The sequence below is a fragment of the Budorcas taxicolor genome, chromosome 10, assembly GCF_023091745.1.
Source record: "Budorcas taxicolor isolate Tak-1 chromosome 10, Takin1.1, whole genome shotgun sequence".
Classification (NCBI taxonomy): Eukaryota; Metazoa; Chordata; class Mammalia; order Artiodactyla; family Bovidae; genus Budorcas; species Budorcas taxicolor.
The window spans coordinates 81006101-81025651 of record NC_068919.1 but is presented as its reverse complement, the minus strand read 5'-3'; positions in this window follow the sequence as shown (position 1 = coordinate 81025651).

Sequence of the window (19551 nt, the reverse complement as noted above, 5' to 3'; positions counted from 1 at the left end):
ACAGGAGATATGAGAAGGGTGGACCTTTAAATCTCCATACTCATCAGATCCCCCTTGTAATCCATTGACACTGACTCATCTTTGAGCTAGGAGAAAACGGCATTGGGCTACAGAAGTCTGGCTCTTGAGTTTCAAATGGAATAGTGACCTGTCATCACTCACTGGTCACTGATGAGAACAGAGGAGAGAGAGGAGCTGTACCGAATGGGCGGCTAGAATCACCATCACTTCAGGGAAAACTATTCAAGATGCACGCGCTATTGACGCTGTCATCACAGCCAAAGACAGATGACCTTCTTTGTTGTTTTCCTGCAGCTTCTGTCAGATGTGTTTATCGAGTGTCTGCTTCCACTGCCAGGTCAGCTTAGTTAGAGGGGAGAAACTCATTGAGCACAGAGAGCCAGTATGAGAGGGGGAACCACAGTGTGTTTACATGGGCCGAAACTGTTCGAAACGCACTTCTTACCACTCTTCTCGAAGAGCTGGAACTCAGTAGATACTCGTTTTCCTTTGGTGTGCCTTGATCTGTGATGAGAGCAGTGAGAGTCAGAAGGTTGGGAGCCATGGTCCCTAACACAAAGTCTAGTATGGTGTTGGTGATACAGGGCTGAGCATAGCTGCCTTCCTAACACACAGTCTAGGGCACCAAGCTTGTTCCTTATATATGGGAAATTTGACTTTTTTCCAAAACTGATTTCAAGATTATTAAAATAAAAATAGTATCTCAGCTGGTAAAGAATCCACCTGAAATGCAGGAGACCCCGATTCGATCCCTGGGTTGGAAAGATCCCCTGGTGGAGGGCATGGCAACCCACTCCAGTATTCTTGCCTGGAGAATCCCCATGGACAAAGGAGTCTGGCGGGCTACAGTCCATGGGGTCGCAAAGAGTCAGACATGACTGAGTGACTAAGCACATTCATTTATAGGCATACATTTATTAATATGTATCAAGTACTCTATCTATCAGATCTAGTCCTTTAAATCTATTTCTCACTTCCACTGTATAATCATAAGGGATTTAATTTAGGTCATACCTGAATGGTCTAGTGGTTTTCCCTACTTTCTTCAATTTAAGTCTGAATTTGGCAATAAGGAGTTCATGATCTGAGCCACAGTCAGCTCCCAGTGTTGTTTTTGCTGACTGTATAGAGCTTCTCCATCTTTGGCAGCAAAGAATATAATCAATCTCATTTTGGTGTTGACCATCTGGTGATATCCATGTGTAGAGTCTTCTCTTGTGTTGTTGGAAGAGGGTGTTTGCTATGACCAGTGCATTCTCTTGGCAAAACTCTATTAGCCTTTGCCCTGCTTCATTCTGTATTCCAAGGCTAAATTTTCCTGTTACTCCAGGTGTTTCTTGACTTCCTACTTTTGGATTCCAGTCCCCTATAATGAAAAGTACATCTTTTTGGGGTGTTAGTTCTAAAAGGTCTTGTAGGTCTTCATACAGTGGAAGTGAGGAATAGATTTAAGGGACTAGATCTGATAGACAGACTGCCTGATGAACTATGAACGGAGGTTCGTGACATTGTACAGGAGACAGGGGTCAAGATCATCCCCATGAAAAAGTGCAAAAAAGCAAAATGGCTGTCTGAGGAGGCCTTACAAATAGCTGTGATAGAAGAGAAGCCAAAAACTGAGAAGAAAAGGAAAGATATTCCCATTTGAGTGCAGAGTTCCAAAGAATAGCAAGGAGAGATAAGAAAGCCTTCCTCAGTGATCAGTGCAGAGAAATAGAGGAAAACAGCAGAGTGGGAAAGACTAGAGATCTCTTCAAGAAGATTAGAGATACCAAGGGAACATTTCGTGCAAAGATGTGCTCGATAAAGGACAGAAATGGTATGGACCTAACAGAAGCAGAAGATATTAAGAAGAGGTGGCAAGAATACATAGAAGAACTGTACAACGTGTATCTTCACAACCAAGATAATCACGATGGTGTGATCACTCACCTAGAGCCAGACATCCTGGAATGTGAAGTCAAGTGGGCCTTAGAAAGCATCACTATGAACTAAGCTAGTGGAGGTGATGGAATCCCAGTAGAGCTATTTCAAATCCTGAAAGATGATGCTGTGAAAGTGCTGCACTTAATATGCCAGCAAATTTGGAAAACTCAGCAGTGGCCACAGGACTGGAATAGGTCAGTTTTCATTCCAATCCCAAAGAAAGGCAATGCCAAAGAATGTTCAAACTACCACACAACTGCACTCATTTCACACACTAGCAAAGTAATGCTCAAAATTCTCCAAGCCAGGCTTCAACAGTACATGAACCAAGAACTTCCAGATGTTCAAGCTGGATTTAGAAAAGGCAGAGCAACCAGAGATCAAATTTCCAACATCCGATGCATCATAGAAAAGGCAAGAGAGTTCCAGAAAAACATCTACTTCTGCTTTATTGACTACGCCAAAGCCTTAGATTGTGTGGATCACAACTAACTGTGGAAAATTCTGAAAGAGATGGGAATACCAGACCAGCTGAACTGCCTCCAGAGAAATCTGTATGAAGGTCAAGGAGCAACAGTTAGAACTGGACATGGAACAACGGGCTGGTTCCAAATTGGGAAAGAAGTACATCAAGGCTGTGTATTGTCACCCTGCTTATTTAACTTATATGCAGAGTGCATCACCCAAAATGCCAGGCTGGATGAAGCACGAGCTGGAATTAAGATTCCTGGGAGAAATAACAATAACCTCAGATTTGCAGATGTCACCACCCTAATGTCATAAAGGGAAGAGGAACTAAAGAGCCTCTTGATGAAAGTGAAAGAGGAGAGTGAAAAAGCTGGCTTAAAGCTCAACATTCAAAAAATGAAGATCACAGCATCCAATCTCATAATTTATGGCAAATAGATGGGGAAACAATGGAAACAGTGACAGACTTTATTTTCTTGGGCTCCAAAATCACTGTGGATGGTGACTGTAGCCATGAAAATAAAAGACGCTTGCTCCTTGGAAGAAAAGTTATGACCAACCTAGACAGCATATTAAACAGCAGAGACATTACTTTGCCAACAAAGGGATATCTAGTCAAAGCTATGGTTTTTCCAGTAGTCATGTATGGATGTGAGAGTTGGACCATAAAGAAAGCTGAGGACCAAAGAACTGATGCTTTTGAACTGTGGTGTTGGAGAAGATTCTTGAGAGTCCTTTGGACTGCAAGGAGATCAAATCAGTCTAACCTAAAGGAAATCAGCCCTGAATATTCATTGGAAAGACTGATGCTGAAGCTGAAACTCCAATACTTTGGCCACCTGATGCAAAGAACTGACTCATTTGAAAAGACCCTGATGCTGGGAAAGATTGAAGGCAGGAGAGAAGGGGATGACAGAGGATGAGATGGTTGGATGGCATTCCGACTTGATGGACATGAGTTTGAGTAAGCTCCGGGAGTTGGTGATGGACAGGGAAGCCTGGCGTGCTGCCATTCATGGGATTGCAAAGAGTCAGACACGACTGAGCAACTGAACTGAACTGAACAGGATACAAAATCAATATACAAAAATCAGTTTTGTTTCTATACATTAACAACGAAATATCTGAAAGAGAAAGTGAAAAAAAAAAAATCCCATTCAAAGTAGTAAGGGGAAGGCCCTAAAGAATGAATCTTCATCAGTCTCAGCTAGCCTGTTAATCTAGCTTCTCTTGCCAAAAGATTGCTTTGGCAATTGCATAGGAATGTACTGCAATTATGGTTGAAAAGATGTGAGGAAAAATTGTGAGAGATACTTCTGGGAAGGGATTCCTTGCTCTTAAGAAATTACACAAATGCGGGACTTTTTTTTTTTTTCCTGTCTTGGACAGTATTGTCTACATGGATGCCTGAAACTGCAGAAGCCATGAGAAGAGCCATCTTAAGAGGACACCACTCTGAGGATGAGAGGATGGATGGAGTGAATTAGGTTCTTGCAGAGGCTAGGGGGCCCTGATTGGGAGAACCCTGGAATTGCCATATCTCACCTAGCTTCCTGCTTTATCAGATAACGAACATTTCTTATGGTTAAACTTCCTTTCTGCTGGGTTTTCTGTTACTGTTAGTAGATAGGGTGGGGTGGTCCCCAGAGAAAGAGAATCAGGCATGGCTTTCTTGACATAAGAGAAGCCATTTTGTGATCTGAGCCTTGCCATAATGCTTGCCCTTGAGCAGGTCTCAGTACTTAATGATCTCTGGGGAACAAAGAAATGAAAAGCACTCAAGAAGCAATAGCTCAGCAATAAAACAGAGTCCAAGCTTCTTCTCAAGGGATATGTATCACAATCTGATACACATCTTTGAGTTCTGCACAAACTCAGGACCCTGCTTAGGTGGAGCAAAGTAACTACTGACTTAAGACTCCTTAGGGCAGAACCTAAGGAATGGTGACAATGACCTTTTCTGACAGTTGTGATTTCAGTCAAGTAAACCTTGGACTCTGTTAACCTTTGTCTGAGTTCAATGTTGAATTCTCTCTGCTCAAGCCCCTTCATCAATATGCAAGTGTGTGCACGTGTGTGCTCAGTCGCTTCAGGCGTGTCTGACTCTTCGTGACCCTATGGACTGTAGCCCATCAGGCTCCTCTGTCCATGGGATTCTCCAGGCAAGAATACAAGAGCAGGTTGCCATGCCGTCCTCCAGGGGATCTCCCTGATCCAGGGATTGAACCCACATGTCCTGCAGCTCCTGCATTGCAGGCAGATTCTTTACCGCTGAGTGCCCGGGAAGCCCCAAACAGGCATGTACCCTAAGCTTAAAACTTCGCTGGTGTTTTTACTTGCTGTGAATAATAAATTCTTCCTTCTCCAAATCTTGGCTCTGTTTTGTCTCTTGGCATGACACCCACCAAGAGATGGACCCAGTTTTGGGGTAACATTGCTGTAGCCAAAATAAAATGAAGATACATACAGTTGTGGTTCTGGTATTAACTTCTAATATTTAAGGACATTGTCTAAAGGAAATAATTCTGTCGTAGTCCTGTGTGAGTCCTTTTATTTGTCCAAACTTTGATGTAGCTCCTTTGAATGGTCCCCCTAGCCATGGATCAAACATCACACAAAAGAACTCCAGGAATTTAAGGCTCACTGCCTTTGTTCTGAATCTGCTGCCTTGACCCTTCCCTTTCCTCCATTCCCCCAGGTTGCCTCTAGCTTCTCTTTTCAGTCCCCAGGATTCAACTTCCCCTGGTCCTCAGGTTTGATGGTGAGTCCTGCCTTCTCCATTACAGCTTACACTTCTGACTGGGTAAGACTAGGGGCCTCCCTACAAATACACAACCTCGGGAGAACTTAGGAAAGTGTCCCTGTGATTTCTGCTCTCGCCTCATACCTCTCTTGGGTTATCTCAGAACTTTGGCTTCTCATCCTTTTTGGTTTGGGTTTCCCTTCTGGGTTCTACTGCTACCACACCTGCTTACTCAGACCAGATGTTTTAGCTCATTGCTATAACTCCTCAGTCTGTCTGAACTGACTCAATGTTCCCCACCGTTAAGTCTGGAGTGACTTCAAGTCTATTTCCTTGGAAGGTTGCTTCTCTTCAGCACGTGCTTTGTGAAACCAGGTGGCTGCAGCTGTTCCCTGGGAAGAATTCTCCCTTTGTGCAGATCTGCACGGTTACCTCTGCCCCTCCTCTGACAGACAGGAATTGCAATCTTGCTATGAAAGGGACGCATGCTCAGATTGGATGCAATTCTCATTGAGGCTCCCGACCCTTGCCTCGTTCCCAGGTTAGCAACCAGGGCTCTTCTGTTGTTTTTCAGGCCAACAATATGAAAGCTACATTAGGAGGTGAGAGGTATGCAAAAACGCACCCAAAGTTCTCTTCCCTTATTTTAGTAGGTGATGCCTGCCTACCTCAAAGATTCATTCCAGCTCTTAAATTCCATGCTTCCAAATAAGATGGTAAAATATTCAACTTTACGTATTGCTAACAGATTCTTGGACCAAAGCACGAGCCACCCCCCAACATGTCTGATTGGATAACAACACAAAGCACAATGGTATAACATGTGCAACGCATTGTCCTTCCGTTTTAAAAGCTCGTTTTATGAAACCCCTTAATTGAATCAGGCTTGAACTTCCTATGGCATAAAACCAAATAGAATTACACTGATGCTAAAAATGTAAATGTATCCCAGATACCACTGAATGATGTATTCATGGGAACATTCAAGCCTGAAGACTTGTATGCACACACTGATAATAAAGCTGAACCTGAAGATTAGGCATGTGAGATATAAACATTTATGGGAATATGTTTAAGTCCCTGCTTTTAAAAAACTGTAAAACTCATTTTGACCTTGGGGGCCTAGAGTGTTGGACCAGGGATGATCCCTAAGAGATCATCGGTTCATCTTCCTGATGGTAAAAAGGATGCCTGGAGTGGGGAAGAGAGACACTCAAGGGCGCTCAAAGAACAGAGCCTCTGTTTTTGGTTCAACACACCTGTAGGAAGCTGCTATCAGGTGTCTATGGCTGCTCTAGGCTTTGGAATGTAGAGGTTAAAAAAAAAAAAAGGAACCACTGCTCTTGACATAGTCACACATGTTCAGATGTCCACATCAGTCCTTGTTCCATTTTTTCCCTCATTCTGAATAGACTCCTTGAGAAATACGAAACTATATGTAGCAGCACATACCTAAGAGATTGGGAAAAAATAAAGGAATATTTCCCTACGTCCCTAGTCTTGAGCCCTATCCCCAAGCAGAGTCCTACACCGAGTCTCACAGAGTCAGTTAGTTCTGCCTCTTTCAGCTTCATCTTCTTGCCTCTCATTCCATCACAGAAGCTCATCTCTTACTATTCATGTACAACATCTGCGTGGACAGCCCCAGCTGGGTGACATTTCAGTTTATCACAGTCTTCCCGTTTGGTGGCAGGTTAGGGAATATCTTTTGGAGAATGCATTCTCCAAAAGCTACTTTCCTTCTTTTTTTTTTTTTCTTTTTTTAAGAGAATTGTCAGCCCACTAAGGAGGAAAATTGTGCTGTGTGATGTTGCTCCGCCAATGTGGAAATGCTAACTCTGGTCCTGGGATCTCTCCTGGTGCTGTTGCCAGGCAGACTTGTTCCTGACACACATTTCCTCCCCGATAAGTTGAGTTCTTCCCCCTCCCCACCAACTTCATTATGCCTGCAGCCGGAGCTCGGCTGCAGAGGGCACCCTGCCAGACACTCTGATTCACGCTCCTAAAATATCAGCCTGCCTGGGTATGCGGTTGATGTGATAGATCTGGGAAGCATAAATCAGACTGTGGGATGCTGTATCTGTTCTGCACATAGGCCGCTGCAGCAAGCACGGTGACATGCCCGCAAACTCTCCGGGGGATACAGCCAGGAGGAGGCAAAAGGGCAGAGCCTCCAAACCTGGGAAAGGTGGGCAAGGAGGGCAGGGTCTGACAAGCAGAAGAGGCCTTAAAACTCTTGACGTACATCCCAGACACCAGACATGGAGTTCAGGCTCAAAGATTGCTGGGAGTGGCTGGAAAATGACGCCTAAGAAATGGCCCTGATGTTAACAAATCTTCCATTGTAAAGAGCTCATCAATTCCCTGCATTTGGACATCAGGGGGAAGATTGGCTTCAGCTTCACTAATAACCCAGACAAGATGGAAAATCAGACAGAGAGCATCTGGCAGGTTGCGAACTTCCTTAAAGGACACTCTATAAAAAGCTAACCAACAAGGCCCTTCCTTCAGTGAACAAAGATAAGTGCTTCCGTTGAGCCACTTAATCATTTCAGAGCCCAGAAAAGAAGGACCTTGTCCCTTTAGCAGAGTTCAGGCCATTTGATCCCAGGGGTTCTTGACCGGGGCTTGGGGACAGCTGGCTTGTCACAAATGACAGTACTCCTCTGGGTCAGGCGTGCCAGGATTCCTAGTTCAAAACTAGTTTTAGAATTGTTTGAGTGTAAGGAGAGTCCCTGGCAGCTCGGCTTTAAAGAATCTGCCTGCAATGCAGGAGACTTAGGTTTGATCCCTGGGTCAGGAAGATCCCCCTGGAGAAGGAAATGGCAACCCACTCCAGTATTCTTGCCTGGGAAACCCCATGGACAGAGGAGCCTAGTGGGCTACAGTCCACGGGGTCTCAAAGGGCAGGACACGACTGAGCTACTAAACAACATCATCAAAAGGAGGTCCATATTTAGATTCCCAACCCTCAGTCATTGCTTTGCTAATGTTAGGTCCTGTTCCATCAGTGGGACTCTGCCCTAAAATCAGATCAGATGCCCTGGGGCTCTGTGCCTGAGGATACAGAATGACTAGGAGTGGACAAGAGAGAGCTGGGATGAGATGGGAGGTGCTATACAGGAGCAGCAGTGAATCTAAATAAAAGGAAATGAAGTAGCCATCCACGGCCCACCAAAAAATATCCACGAGTTACATCCTGGGGAGTCAACAAAGACTTAGGAACAGGCTAACAAGTGGAAGGGCCGTGGCTCCACCTGACTGAGCAACACAGCTCACCTGTCTCCAGGTGTTCAGGCAAGTGAGACCATCCATGTGAACAAAGTGAGATATTGAGAAATTAGTTATAACTTATCTTTTGTGCTACTCTGACCTATATCAGCAAAAACAATGGAAAGATAACTTCTCCCTTTCCCTTCCAGGAAAGGCAGCCAGGGCTTTGTGCTCCCAGACCTGGGTGTCCCCAGGCAGGGAATTTCCAACTGTTTGTGAGTCAGGCCCACCTGGGGAATTAAAGAGGCTTCCAAGAAGGGAAGGGGGTGGCGGTTTATGCGCTACTTGGGTAAGAGAGTCAAGGTCTGACCCCAGGGAAGTGATAGGATTCTGGGAACTTGAAAAATGAGATCGGGTACGTTTGTAGGATTCTCCACATGACCTGTCCCCTACACGTGCCTCCGCCATGGCCAGATGAGAGTTGGCTGTGAATATTCATGGATCCTGGACACTCTTGTGGTCTTGGGAGGAGGGTTAAAATTCCTCTTAGGGGAGTCTGCGTATGCGGAGAAGAGGTGTGACAACCATCATTATGGTTGCCTGAAATAGAAGTACCCAGCAGACGGCAGGACCAACACATGGCAGAGGCTTCAAAGAGCAGAAGCAGCTGCAGTGACAAGAATGACCCACATCGGCTGACAATGAACTAGTGAATGAATGGACCTTGACCACCTCTCAGGCCCAAGACATAGTTCTACAAGCCCTCCGTCTCCTTTTCACAAACCGGTCTCCTCCCCCAAACCCAGCCACATCCCACGACTCAGAATGACTGACGTGGCACCCGCAGATTTCCAGTTCCCAAACACGCTCTGTTCGCCCCCGCCTGGGCCAGCTGTGCATCACCTGCACACCATCGCCCTGCATCGTCCACATACATGGGTATTGGGGGGCGACACGCAGTAGATTGGCCAAGCTCAAGATGCCAACAGGAAACGTTACATAAGCTTTTACGTTCAATGAAAAGCACTTCTACTCCTTTCCTTCTCAGACTGCAAAGCCAACAGTGGCATGCAATCAGGCACCAACAGCTGGGGAGCATTTCTCTGCTCTGGAAGCCGTGGCCTGCTCCATGTCCCTCTAGAATCATGCCACACAGCCAGAGTCTCAGCTCTGGCCCTGACACATGGCTGGCTTGGACTTTGCTTTCTGAGTTCAGTCCACATCCTGGGTCATCTCTCCAGGAAAAACAACACTGCCAGGTCCAGGCCTGAGCTTGCCCCACTGCAAGTGTTCAGCCAGGCATGTTCAGGGTCCCCTGATGCCCTAAGACTGGGGTGATTGATTTCCTTCTGTCCCATGCTGTCCCCCACCTCTAGATCACTTTTCAAAGTGCCTCCTCTGTCCATCCCTTCTTCTCCTTTAGTAAATTCCTAGGAGTTCTTCAAGGTCCAGTTTAAACACATCTTTCTCTGAAAAGCCTCTTTAACTACCCAGGCAGAGTTCACTGCCTGTATCTCTATCCTTGGGCTTCCCTGATGGCTCAGTGGTAAAGAATCCGCCTGCAATGCAGGAGCCACAGGCTTGATCCCTGGGTCAGGAAGGTGCCCCGGAGGAGGGCATGGCAACCCACTCTAGTCTAGTATTCTTGCCTGAAGAAGCCCGTGGACAGAGGAGCCTGGTGGGCTTCAGTCCATAGGGTCAAAAGAGGTGGACATGCCTGAAGCAACTTAGCACAGCAGCCCTCTACACTTGCCCACTATTACATTGCCCCGTGGATTGTAGTTAGTAATACAATTAGTGGGCTAATAAGTCTTGCCCACTTACTAGACAGCAAAACTTCGGAAAAGTCATATCTTACTAATGAGCCTTATGTAATACGGGTATAATAAGTATTTCTTCTTCTTTAACAAATGCGTTTAAAAAGGCAGACTGTGTAGGTGGAAAACCCAAACAAGGGAACTATTTGGTTTTCAAAAGAGATCACAAGCCATCCAAGTCGAGAATTCTTGTAAAATCGCCTACGGAAACATAAATTCATCTCTTAAAAAATTGTGAAAAATATATATAACAGAAAATTTACCATGTTAATCATTTTTAAGTGTACAGCTCAGTGACATTAAGTACATTTACACTGTTGTGCAACCAGCCCCACCATCCGTCTCCAGAACATTTTCACCTTTCCCATCTAAAACTCTGTACCCATTAAACACTAACAACCCATCCCTGATTCCCCCAGTGCCTGGCAACAACCATATTGCTTTCTGTTTCTGTGAATTTGACCACCCTAGGTACCTCGTATGGGTTTCCCAGGTGGTGCTAGTGGTAAAGAACCCGCCTGCTGATGCAGGAGACACAAGAGATGTGGGTTCAATCCCTGGGTCAGGAAAATCCCCTGGAGGCAGGCAGGGCAACCCACTCCAGTATTCTTGCCTGGAGAATCCCTTGGACAGAGGAGCCTGACAGGCTACAGTCCACAGGGTCACAAAGAGTCAGACGTGAAGGAAGTGACTTAGCACCCACACAGAGTTATCTCACAGAAGTGGAATTTTACAATGTCTTTTTGTGACTTATTTCACTTGGCATAATATCCTCAAGGATCATCTGTGTGCATAGGTCAGAATTCCTTCCTTTTAAAGCTGCATAATGTTTTATCATACATCTATGCCACATTTTATTTATTCATTTATTTATGGACATGTAGGTTGCTTTCATCTCTTGGCTATTGTGAACAGTGCTGCTATGAACATGGGCGTACAACTGTCTCTTCAAGACCTTGCTTTCAATTCTTCTGTGTGGGGAGAAATAGGGTTGCTGGATCATACGGTAATAATATATTTAATTTTTTTTTTGAGAAACCATCATACGATTTTCTACAGTGGCTTCACCATTTTACATTCCTATCAACATGCACAAGGGTTCTAATTTCACTATATTCTTGCCAACACTTGTTATTTCCTATTCTATTTTTTTCCCATAATTCCCATCCTAATTGGGGTGAAGTGGTATCTCATTGTGCTTTTAATTTGCATTTCCCTCCTGATAAACGAAAACTGAACAAAAGAAAATTTTCTTTATTATTTTTTTTAGCTTAAAGAAATACATCATGTACAATAGAAAATTTGAAAGGTAGGGAAACAAAAAATTAAAGTATAAGAACACACAAGAGGGAAAAGACCAGTAGCAATCCAGTTACCTAGAAATAAACACTGTCAACATTTTGGAAATATCCTTCTAGTCTTTCTATGAAAATGAATTTTTACATAGAATTCCTTTTCTTATTTGGCAACTCTCCACCCAGCCCTGCCCCAAGAAGAGAACTTTTTTGTTCAATGAATGATTTGTCAACTTCCCTGAGGGGTATGCTGAAAGAAAAAATATATTGTTTGGTTTTAGGGTTAATATCAGGTTTGTGTTTTGCTGAGTGGACATATAACAAACATGTAACATATAACAAAGGGCAAGAGTAGAATTGCTCAGGCAATGAAGACATTTTCAGGGACTGGAGACGGTGAAAAAGAAGCCTGTGATAGAGAACGGTAGCGAGTAAGGTGAGCCTACTACCGGGGAAGACAATTTTGGAGGAAAGAACTGATGTCCGTGGAGGAATTTGATTACATTTCTGTCCCCCTCCAAGAACTTCAGATGACATCCACCTCACTCGTCAGGGGATGGTGGGGTGTATTTGCATTTGAGAACATCATGAATGAACTCACATGCCTGGAAAAGAGCAAGAACAGAAGGAGACAGGGCTTAAGCATTTAGAGACGTGGGACCTTAGAAAGCGTGGGCTGACTATGCACAATGCTCTGTGGCTTTTTCCTACGTATTTATTAATCTCCTTGTTGTTTAGCCGCTCAGTTGTGTCTGGCTCTTTTGCGACCCCATGGACTGTAACCTGCCAGGCTCCTCTGTCCATAGGATTTCCAAGGCAAAAATACTGGAGTGGGTTGCCATTCCCTTCTTCAAGGGATCTTCCTGACCCAGGGATCAAACCAGCATCTCCTATGTCTCCTGAATTGGTAGGCAAATTCTTTATCACTGAGCCACCAGGGAAATCCCCTAAAATATCCTAATTGGGCCAAGACTAGGAACTAGTTACCCAAAATCCATCTCCTCTTCCTGGGCTTCTTTGCAGTTAGATGTGCCTGCGTGACCAGTTTTCATCAAGGGATAGTGGAAAGAGTTTGTCCCGTTTCTGGGCCAAGTCTTTTAAGAAGCAGGGTTGTCCTCTCCATCTTCCTCTTCCTTCTGCCAGATCCATGAGGGTGATGAGAGGCCCTAAGGGATGGGGGACCCAAAAGATGGAAGGAACCCAGGTTCCTGAAAAGCCAATGAAACCATGTAGAACAAAGCCAGCTGCTGATCAGGCACACAATTGTTTCCAATTGTTATGACATTGTTACAACAGCCTCATCTGTTCTAGCTAATACATTATCATCAGATGCAATTTAATTACCCAATATTCTATTGTTAGATGGGTAGACTGGATAAACTGCTTTATTTTTTGCTGTATCACGTGGGGTGTTGAACTTCCCTGCTCAGGGATCAAACCATGTGCTTCCTGCAGTGGAAGCACAGAAGTCTAGCATTTTGAGGTATAATACAATGTTTCTGTTCAATCCAGTAGTCAGGTATATTAGACAAAAGGTTTCTGGTTGTAAGTAACGAAACCTAACTGGAACTCACAAAAAGAAGAGATTTAATGGCTAAGTGAGAGCCCAGAGGTAAAGGGACTATTTTGATGACTACAATGTGAGGACTCAAGTTCTTTCTCCCTCTCTTTTCTATACTCAGTGTTTGTTGCCTCTTAGGGCTAACTTCCTAATGACTATAGGAAGAATTCACGCTTATTCTCATGTAATAGGAAAGCTAGTCTCTCACAACCAACCAACAGCAGCTCAAAGCTTTGCACTGACTGGCTCGTCTCTGAGCCAAATCTTGTGACCATGACAACTGGACTTCCAGGAGCCTAGACCAGGCAGGGCTATCTGTTGGAGCTGAGAGGAGGTTTGGCCCCACCCAATGGCACCCCACTCCAGTACTCTTGCCTGGAAAATCCCATGGACGGAGGAGCCTGGTAGGCTGCAGTCCATGGGGTCGCTGAGGGTTGGACACAACTGAGCGACTTCACTTTCACTTTTCACTTTCATGCATTGGAGAAGGAAATGGCAACCCACTCCAGTGTTCTTGCCTGGAGAATCCCAGAGACGGGGGAGCTTGGTGGGCTGCCGTCTATGGGGTCGCACAGAGTTGGACATGACTAAAGCAACTTAGCAGCAGCAGCAGCAATGATGGCTAGGTGGCTGCTACCAGTGAAGTTTATCTTTGTATAGAAATAGAGAAACTGAGTTGCCCAGATATACAGAGGAGAAAATCACTTGACTCCAGCTTTCTCTGAAACAGGGAAAGTTTTTGGAGATGCTAAATAAAAATGAAGTAATTTCCCCCTACTGTGCATTGAAATGTCTTTGAAAAAATTACTTTCTGCAAAAACGACAAGAAAGATGGAAATGGTGAATGAAGTAGATGATTTAAAGACAAGAACACAGAGTCAACAACCCGGGGAAAATTAAGTGACTTGGAAAAAATGTCCAGATATTTCAGAAAGAATATTTTGTATGAGGCATTTCCATGGTGGGATGATAAAAAGCAGAAGAAAAAAAAAAAAGGACAGTAGTATATCTTGATGTCACATGTGGAAAATTAAAGTTAAACCTGTTTCTCAGCTGGTTCCTCTCTGCTGTTGGAATACCTTGCACAGTTATGCACACTGAGCATGACTGTCAAGGACACTGTCTCTATGCTGAATTCAGACTAGTTATGCTGATCTCAGCTTTTCCTCCAAACAGCATAAATTCATTTTCCTGGACATTGTGGAATGGACTAGAAAATAGGGGAGAGGTAGTTAGGTAATTGCTTTTATTCCTCTATTACATCACTCTACCTCTAAGACAGGAATTAGATAGGTTTTTCTTGGTTCAGAGAGGAATTGAGCAACTATTTTTATGCACACAATATAATTCCTTTCAGCACAGATGCTCATTGATTGACTTAAAACCCCTGCATGTAAAATCTGCACAAACAAAAGGAAAGCAAAGAGATCTGCTATAATAAGATTAAGCTCTAATGGCAAGGCAGGTGTTGAATTGAAAATTAATTGGCAATGTCAACCGCAAAATGGTCTAATTCACCTCCTCTACAAAAGCAAGGGAGCCTGCTCTGTTTGCTTTTCTGCCTTACTCCCTCCCCAGTGTAATTCTCATCTTTCTGATGTGATCTTCAAAATCCAACTCATCCTCCACTTCCTCCATGGAATCTTCCTGAATTACTACAGCCCCTATCTCCAGACTCCCTGGCCCTCACTGGAAAGATACTAAAGAATGGGGATTAAAAGCTCGGGCTGTGATGTCAGATCTGCAGTCAACCCTTATCCTTAGTCCACTAGCTGTGTGACCTCGGGCTCATCTAGTCTGAGCCTCAGTTTCCTTCTCTGAAAAAAATGGGACCAAGAGGGTGACTGGAAGAATAAAATGAGATAAATGTTTGCAGCAAGATAACTACTGGACCAGGAATCTGAACAGGTACTTTGAATATCAACACATGGAAAATGCAGGGCAGGAACAGAGATGCAGATGAAGAGAATGCACTTGCGGACGCAGCGGGAGAGGAAGAGTGTGGACAAGTTGAGAGAGCAGCATTGGGACATGCACACCGCCATGCGTAAAATAGCCAGCTAGTGGGGGCTGCTGCGGAACGCAGGGAGCTCAGCCTGCTGCTCTGTGACGACACAGAGGGGGCAGAGGGGGTGAGAGGGAGGCGCAGGAGGGAGGGGACATATGTATACTTACAGCTCATTCACGTCTGTTGTACAGAAACCAACACAACACTATAAAGCAATCATCCTCCAATTAAAAAGTTTTTAAAAAATAAGAGTACCACTAGTCAGAACTTCCTATTTGATGACTGGTCAAATGGAAATTTGGATCTTGAAGCATTTTAAAAATGGGCCAAACTCACTTCTGAAAATTGTATTTGTGAGATTGTAATAAAGTTGGAGGTTGTTAAGTTGTAATAAACATAAGATTTTAAAGAGGAAAAACAGGTTTTCCATCACCTAAAAAAAGTGAATGAACCAATGAGCCACTTAGAAAGGATCATTATGAATTGGATAATTGAAACAAACCTGTAAGGCCCTGGATTGAGCAACACAGGCTTAACCAGCACTTGAACTTGGAGTGGTGAAAATTTTTTCTTTCTTAGACACAAATGTCCACTGCTTGTGTCAGGAGCTTTTGCCCGAAAAGAACTCTTTACAGGAGGCACTCTTCTGTCCTGCCACCACCCTTAAACCAGGCACCCCCATGCTCTCCTCATCTCTGGCCCTCACACACCTTTCAAATCTTTTGATCACACAATCAGTGTTAGTCACTCAGTTGACACCATGGACTATAGCCCACCAGGCTCCTCCATCCATAGCGATTCTCCAGGCAAAAACACTGGAGTGGGTTGCCATTCTCTTCTCTAGGGGATCTTTCCAACCCAGGGATCAAACCCAGGTCTCCTGCACTGCAGGCAGATTCTTTACTGTCTGAGCCACCAGGGAGGCACCTCACCTAATTTGTTGGTTTTTTCCATAAATCAAAGAAATAGAAATTAAGAATAAATAATTACAGGTGACCAGATCTCCTCCCTAGCTTTCCCTTCAGTAAGCCCACAAACAAACTGTGTGAACACAATAGCATATGAAGAAAATTGGAATGAGTCAACAAACCTACACAGAAGCCTGCACAGTGGGGGATGGCAACAACTATGACCTCCCATCTCAATGATTAACTGAGATTGCGTCCCCTTTTCGCTTTAAAAACTTTCATAGCCAAGCAGAGTCTTCAGAGTTGGGTTTTGGGAGCCCCTGAATCCACTATCTCTCCAGGTTGCTGGCATTCTGATTAAAAGCAACTTTCCTTTCTACCAAAATCTCTCTCTTGCATGTTTTCAAGCTGTGAGCAGCCAGACATGACTGGGTAACGCTTATTCCTGTCCAGTGGTAACAGCCAGGACCACAGAACAGTATAAATCAGAACCAGAGCTCTGGCCCGGTTCCCCACTAGGCATGATCCTGGGAGAGTTACATATTCCGTCCCGATTATTAATATCAGTTTACTCATCTATGAAATGGGCATCAAATTCTCCCTCTATCAGATGGTTTCTGTGAGAATTAAATGAGCTGATTCACACAAAGAACTCAGTTTAGTGACATAATATATGTGCAAATAAATGTAAGCAATTATGATAAAAATAACTACCCCACAATTCAGATTTCAGACTACTTTTCGTTAGCACTGTCTTCAAATGCTGACTCGTTTGTTTAATCACACCTTCACATGAAACTTAGAGCGAGCACTTTGCTGTTTTAAGGAATTTGCATTTCTTAACCAATAAATCTTTTTAACAGTGCTCTGTGGATATCAAGAGCAATAAAGATAAGTGTTCTCACAGAAAATCCCTGTGTAAGAGATGGGAGCACTAGACCCGTAGATGAGGGAGGCTGACACAATTTACAATTACTTATTTGAGAAATCAGCTCCTCTCCCAAATCGAGGTAATTTTGTACCCTCAGGAAGACATATTTCAAATTCTTCCTGGAAATGACATTTCTAAAAATCAAAAGTCTAACCAAATCATCTATGCCCTTGAACTAAATCTGGGAAACTCTGAGTTATGATATTATGTACCTAATACAGCAGGAATGAGCTTAAAGTAATTCTCCACAGACAGACTGACAGAATAGGCTGTCCTTTGTATATATTCTGAGATGATGTCATTGTCTCATTGGGAGGGGGCCAGGAATTGTGATCGGGCTGGGCCCCAGCAATGATGGATGGTTCCTCTCACCTGGACCCTCCGAGAACAATAACCCCTTTGTGAGGTATCAGGCCTTTCTTCTGGTGAAAGGAAGCAGGAGCTTAATCGTAAGAAGGCTCTCACCACCAAGGCTAAAGGCCACAAACAGGCACTGGCCAGCCCCTGAGAATGCTCCCACCAAGACAGACACAGCCACTACCCTCCTGGAGCTTACACTCTAGTGGGAAGGACAGCAAATACACGATTGGGCAAACATCATAAACTAATTACAACCATGATGAGCCCTGTGAAGTACAGAGCAGCATTGAGTTTTATACTGGGACCTGATGGGAAGGGGGAGGGGAGGTCAGGCATGAAATTGAAAATGCAATTTTGATATCAAAACAAGCATAGACACTTGATGTAGAAGACACCCTTGCTTCAGAGTTAACGATCAAGGTGGAAACACCAGAGAAATCACATTGGCCTGGGGTGGGGCTGGTTTAGTAGGAAGAGTTTGAGAAACCCTGGCTGGGGCACAGCAGGCCTGGGCTCCAGGCGTGGAGCCCTCCAGAGGTGAAAGCTCTCTAGAGAAAGGAGAAGACACCTACTGGCTGGCTGGAAGGCAGCCCAGGGCCGGGAGTTCCCTGGCCCAGACTGGCAGCCAGCAGTTCCTTTACCTGTGTGGCGTTCTCCACATTCTCCACGCAGTTTTCAGTTTTGTGTCCTCAGCCCAGGCAGCTCGCCTTGCTTCAAGTTATCATCTAATCTTCCTTCAGGGTGTAGATGAAGTGGCTCATCCTGGGACACCAAGCAGCCAGGGCGGGTGAAGTGGGAGGAGAGCGGGATGTGGGACCTCTGACCCATTCCCCTTTCCTACTGGCAATTGTCAACTTATCAGCTACTTCTCTGTTCTAGGTCCAACCCCCAGGGCATGGGAGGCTCAAAGCATCTGCCTTCTGAGGTCAGCCATTCTCTGAACACTACTCACACTCCTCTGCCCCCACCCTGGCATCTTCAGATGCCTCTGACCAGACCGGCGTGAGGCATTTCTGAAATGTGGAGAAGGGCCACTCAGGTTGCCGTTGGATGAAGAGCTACCGGCGGTGAGAAAAATGGATGCACAGAGGGCAGCTTTCTCTTTCATTAACTGTGTGGTATGGAAACACTTGGAAAAAATCTCACCCGCTCCTGCCCTCAAGGTAAAATCAGTTGCAGGAGAATTTTGGGCACCAGGAAAGCTCCTGGCACAGTAGAACCCAAATGTTTCTAGGGACTCACCCCAGAACTACTGAATCCCTGAATTCCTGAGGATCGCCAAACCCAAACAGACCCTAAGTAAAATGTATTAAAGAATAACTGAAAAATGAAAATGACCCCTTAAAAACTTTAATAATTCTATTACTTGGCATGCATGCTAAGATTTCTTCAGTCGTGTCTGACTCTCTGTGATCCCATGGACTGTAGCCCGCCAGGCTCCTCTCCATGGGTTTCTCCAGGCAAGAATACTGGAGTAGGTTGCGATGCCCTCCTCCAGGGAATCTTCCCACCCCAGGGACTGAACCTGTGTCTCCTGCATAGCTTGCACTGGCAGGCAGTTTGTTTACCACTAGCGCCATCTGGGAAGCCCGTCTATTACTATAAGACTCCAGTTAACTGTAATGGTCGCTCACTTCTTTAGATCCCTATGAGATAGCCTGGGACCTGGCACCTGAGGCCCTTTACTGGAGGGCTTGCCCCTGGGTAACATCTCCTCCAGCAACAGAACACAAAGAAATTATAAAGGACTAAAAATAACCGCACACATGCGCAGTTGGGACAAATTATCAACAATAAGGTACAACCTGCCCCCCCAAAACCGACTGCCATTTCTGAGGTGCAGAGAGCAAAAGCAGGGCTCTGTACATGGTCCCTGCACATGGCACCACCAACCCGGTGGGCAGACCGCCTAAACCTCCCTGGGCTCAACCCACAGATCCAGCCCTAGCCTCGTCCCCTTTAAAGAACCAGCCTGCCCTCCACAGAGAGTGAGCAAGGGAAGCTGGTCTTTGTTTTCACTTCTAATAAAGTCTTGCTTGAATTCCTAGTCTGGCCTCTTACCAATTTCTATTGATTAAACAGTCCAGGGACCTAGGTCGGTAGTACCTTGACAAGCATCATCAGCAGTTGTCAGGCTATCAGAATCATTCATTACATATAAGGAAGTCTTTATGTTTGTGAGCATAATTACAACGAGCAGGAAATGTTTGTGTCAATCCATGGGTGCTATAATTAACCTCACACTCCCTGAGGTGTGCACACCTGTACACCAGCTCCACCATAAAATCTGATGCCTTAAG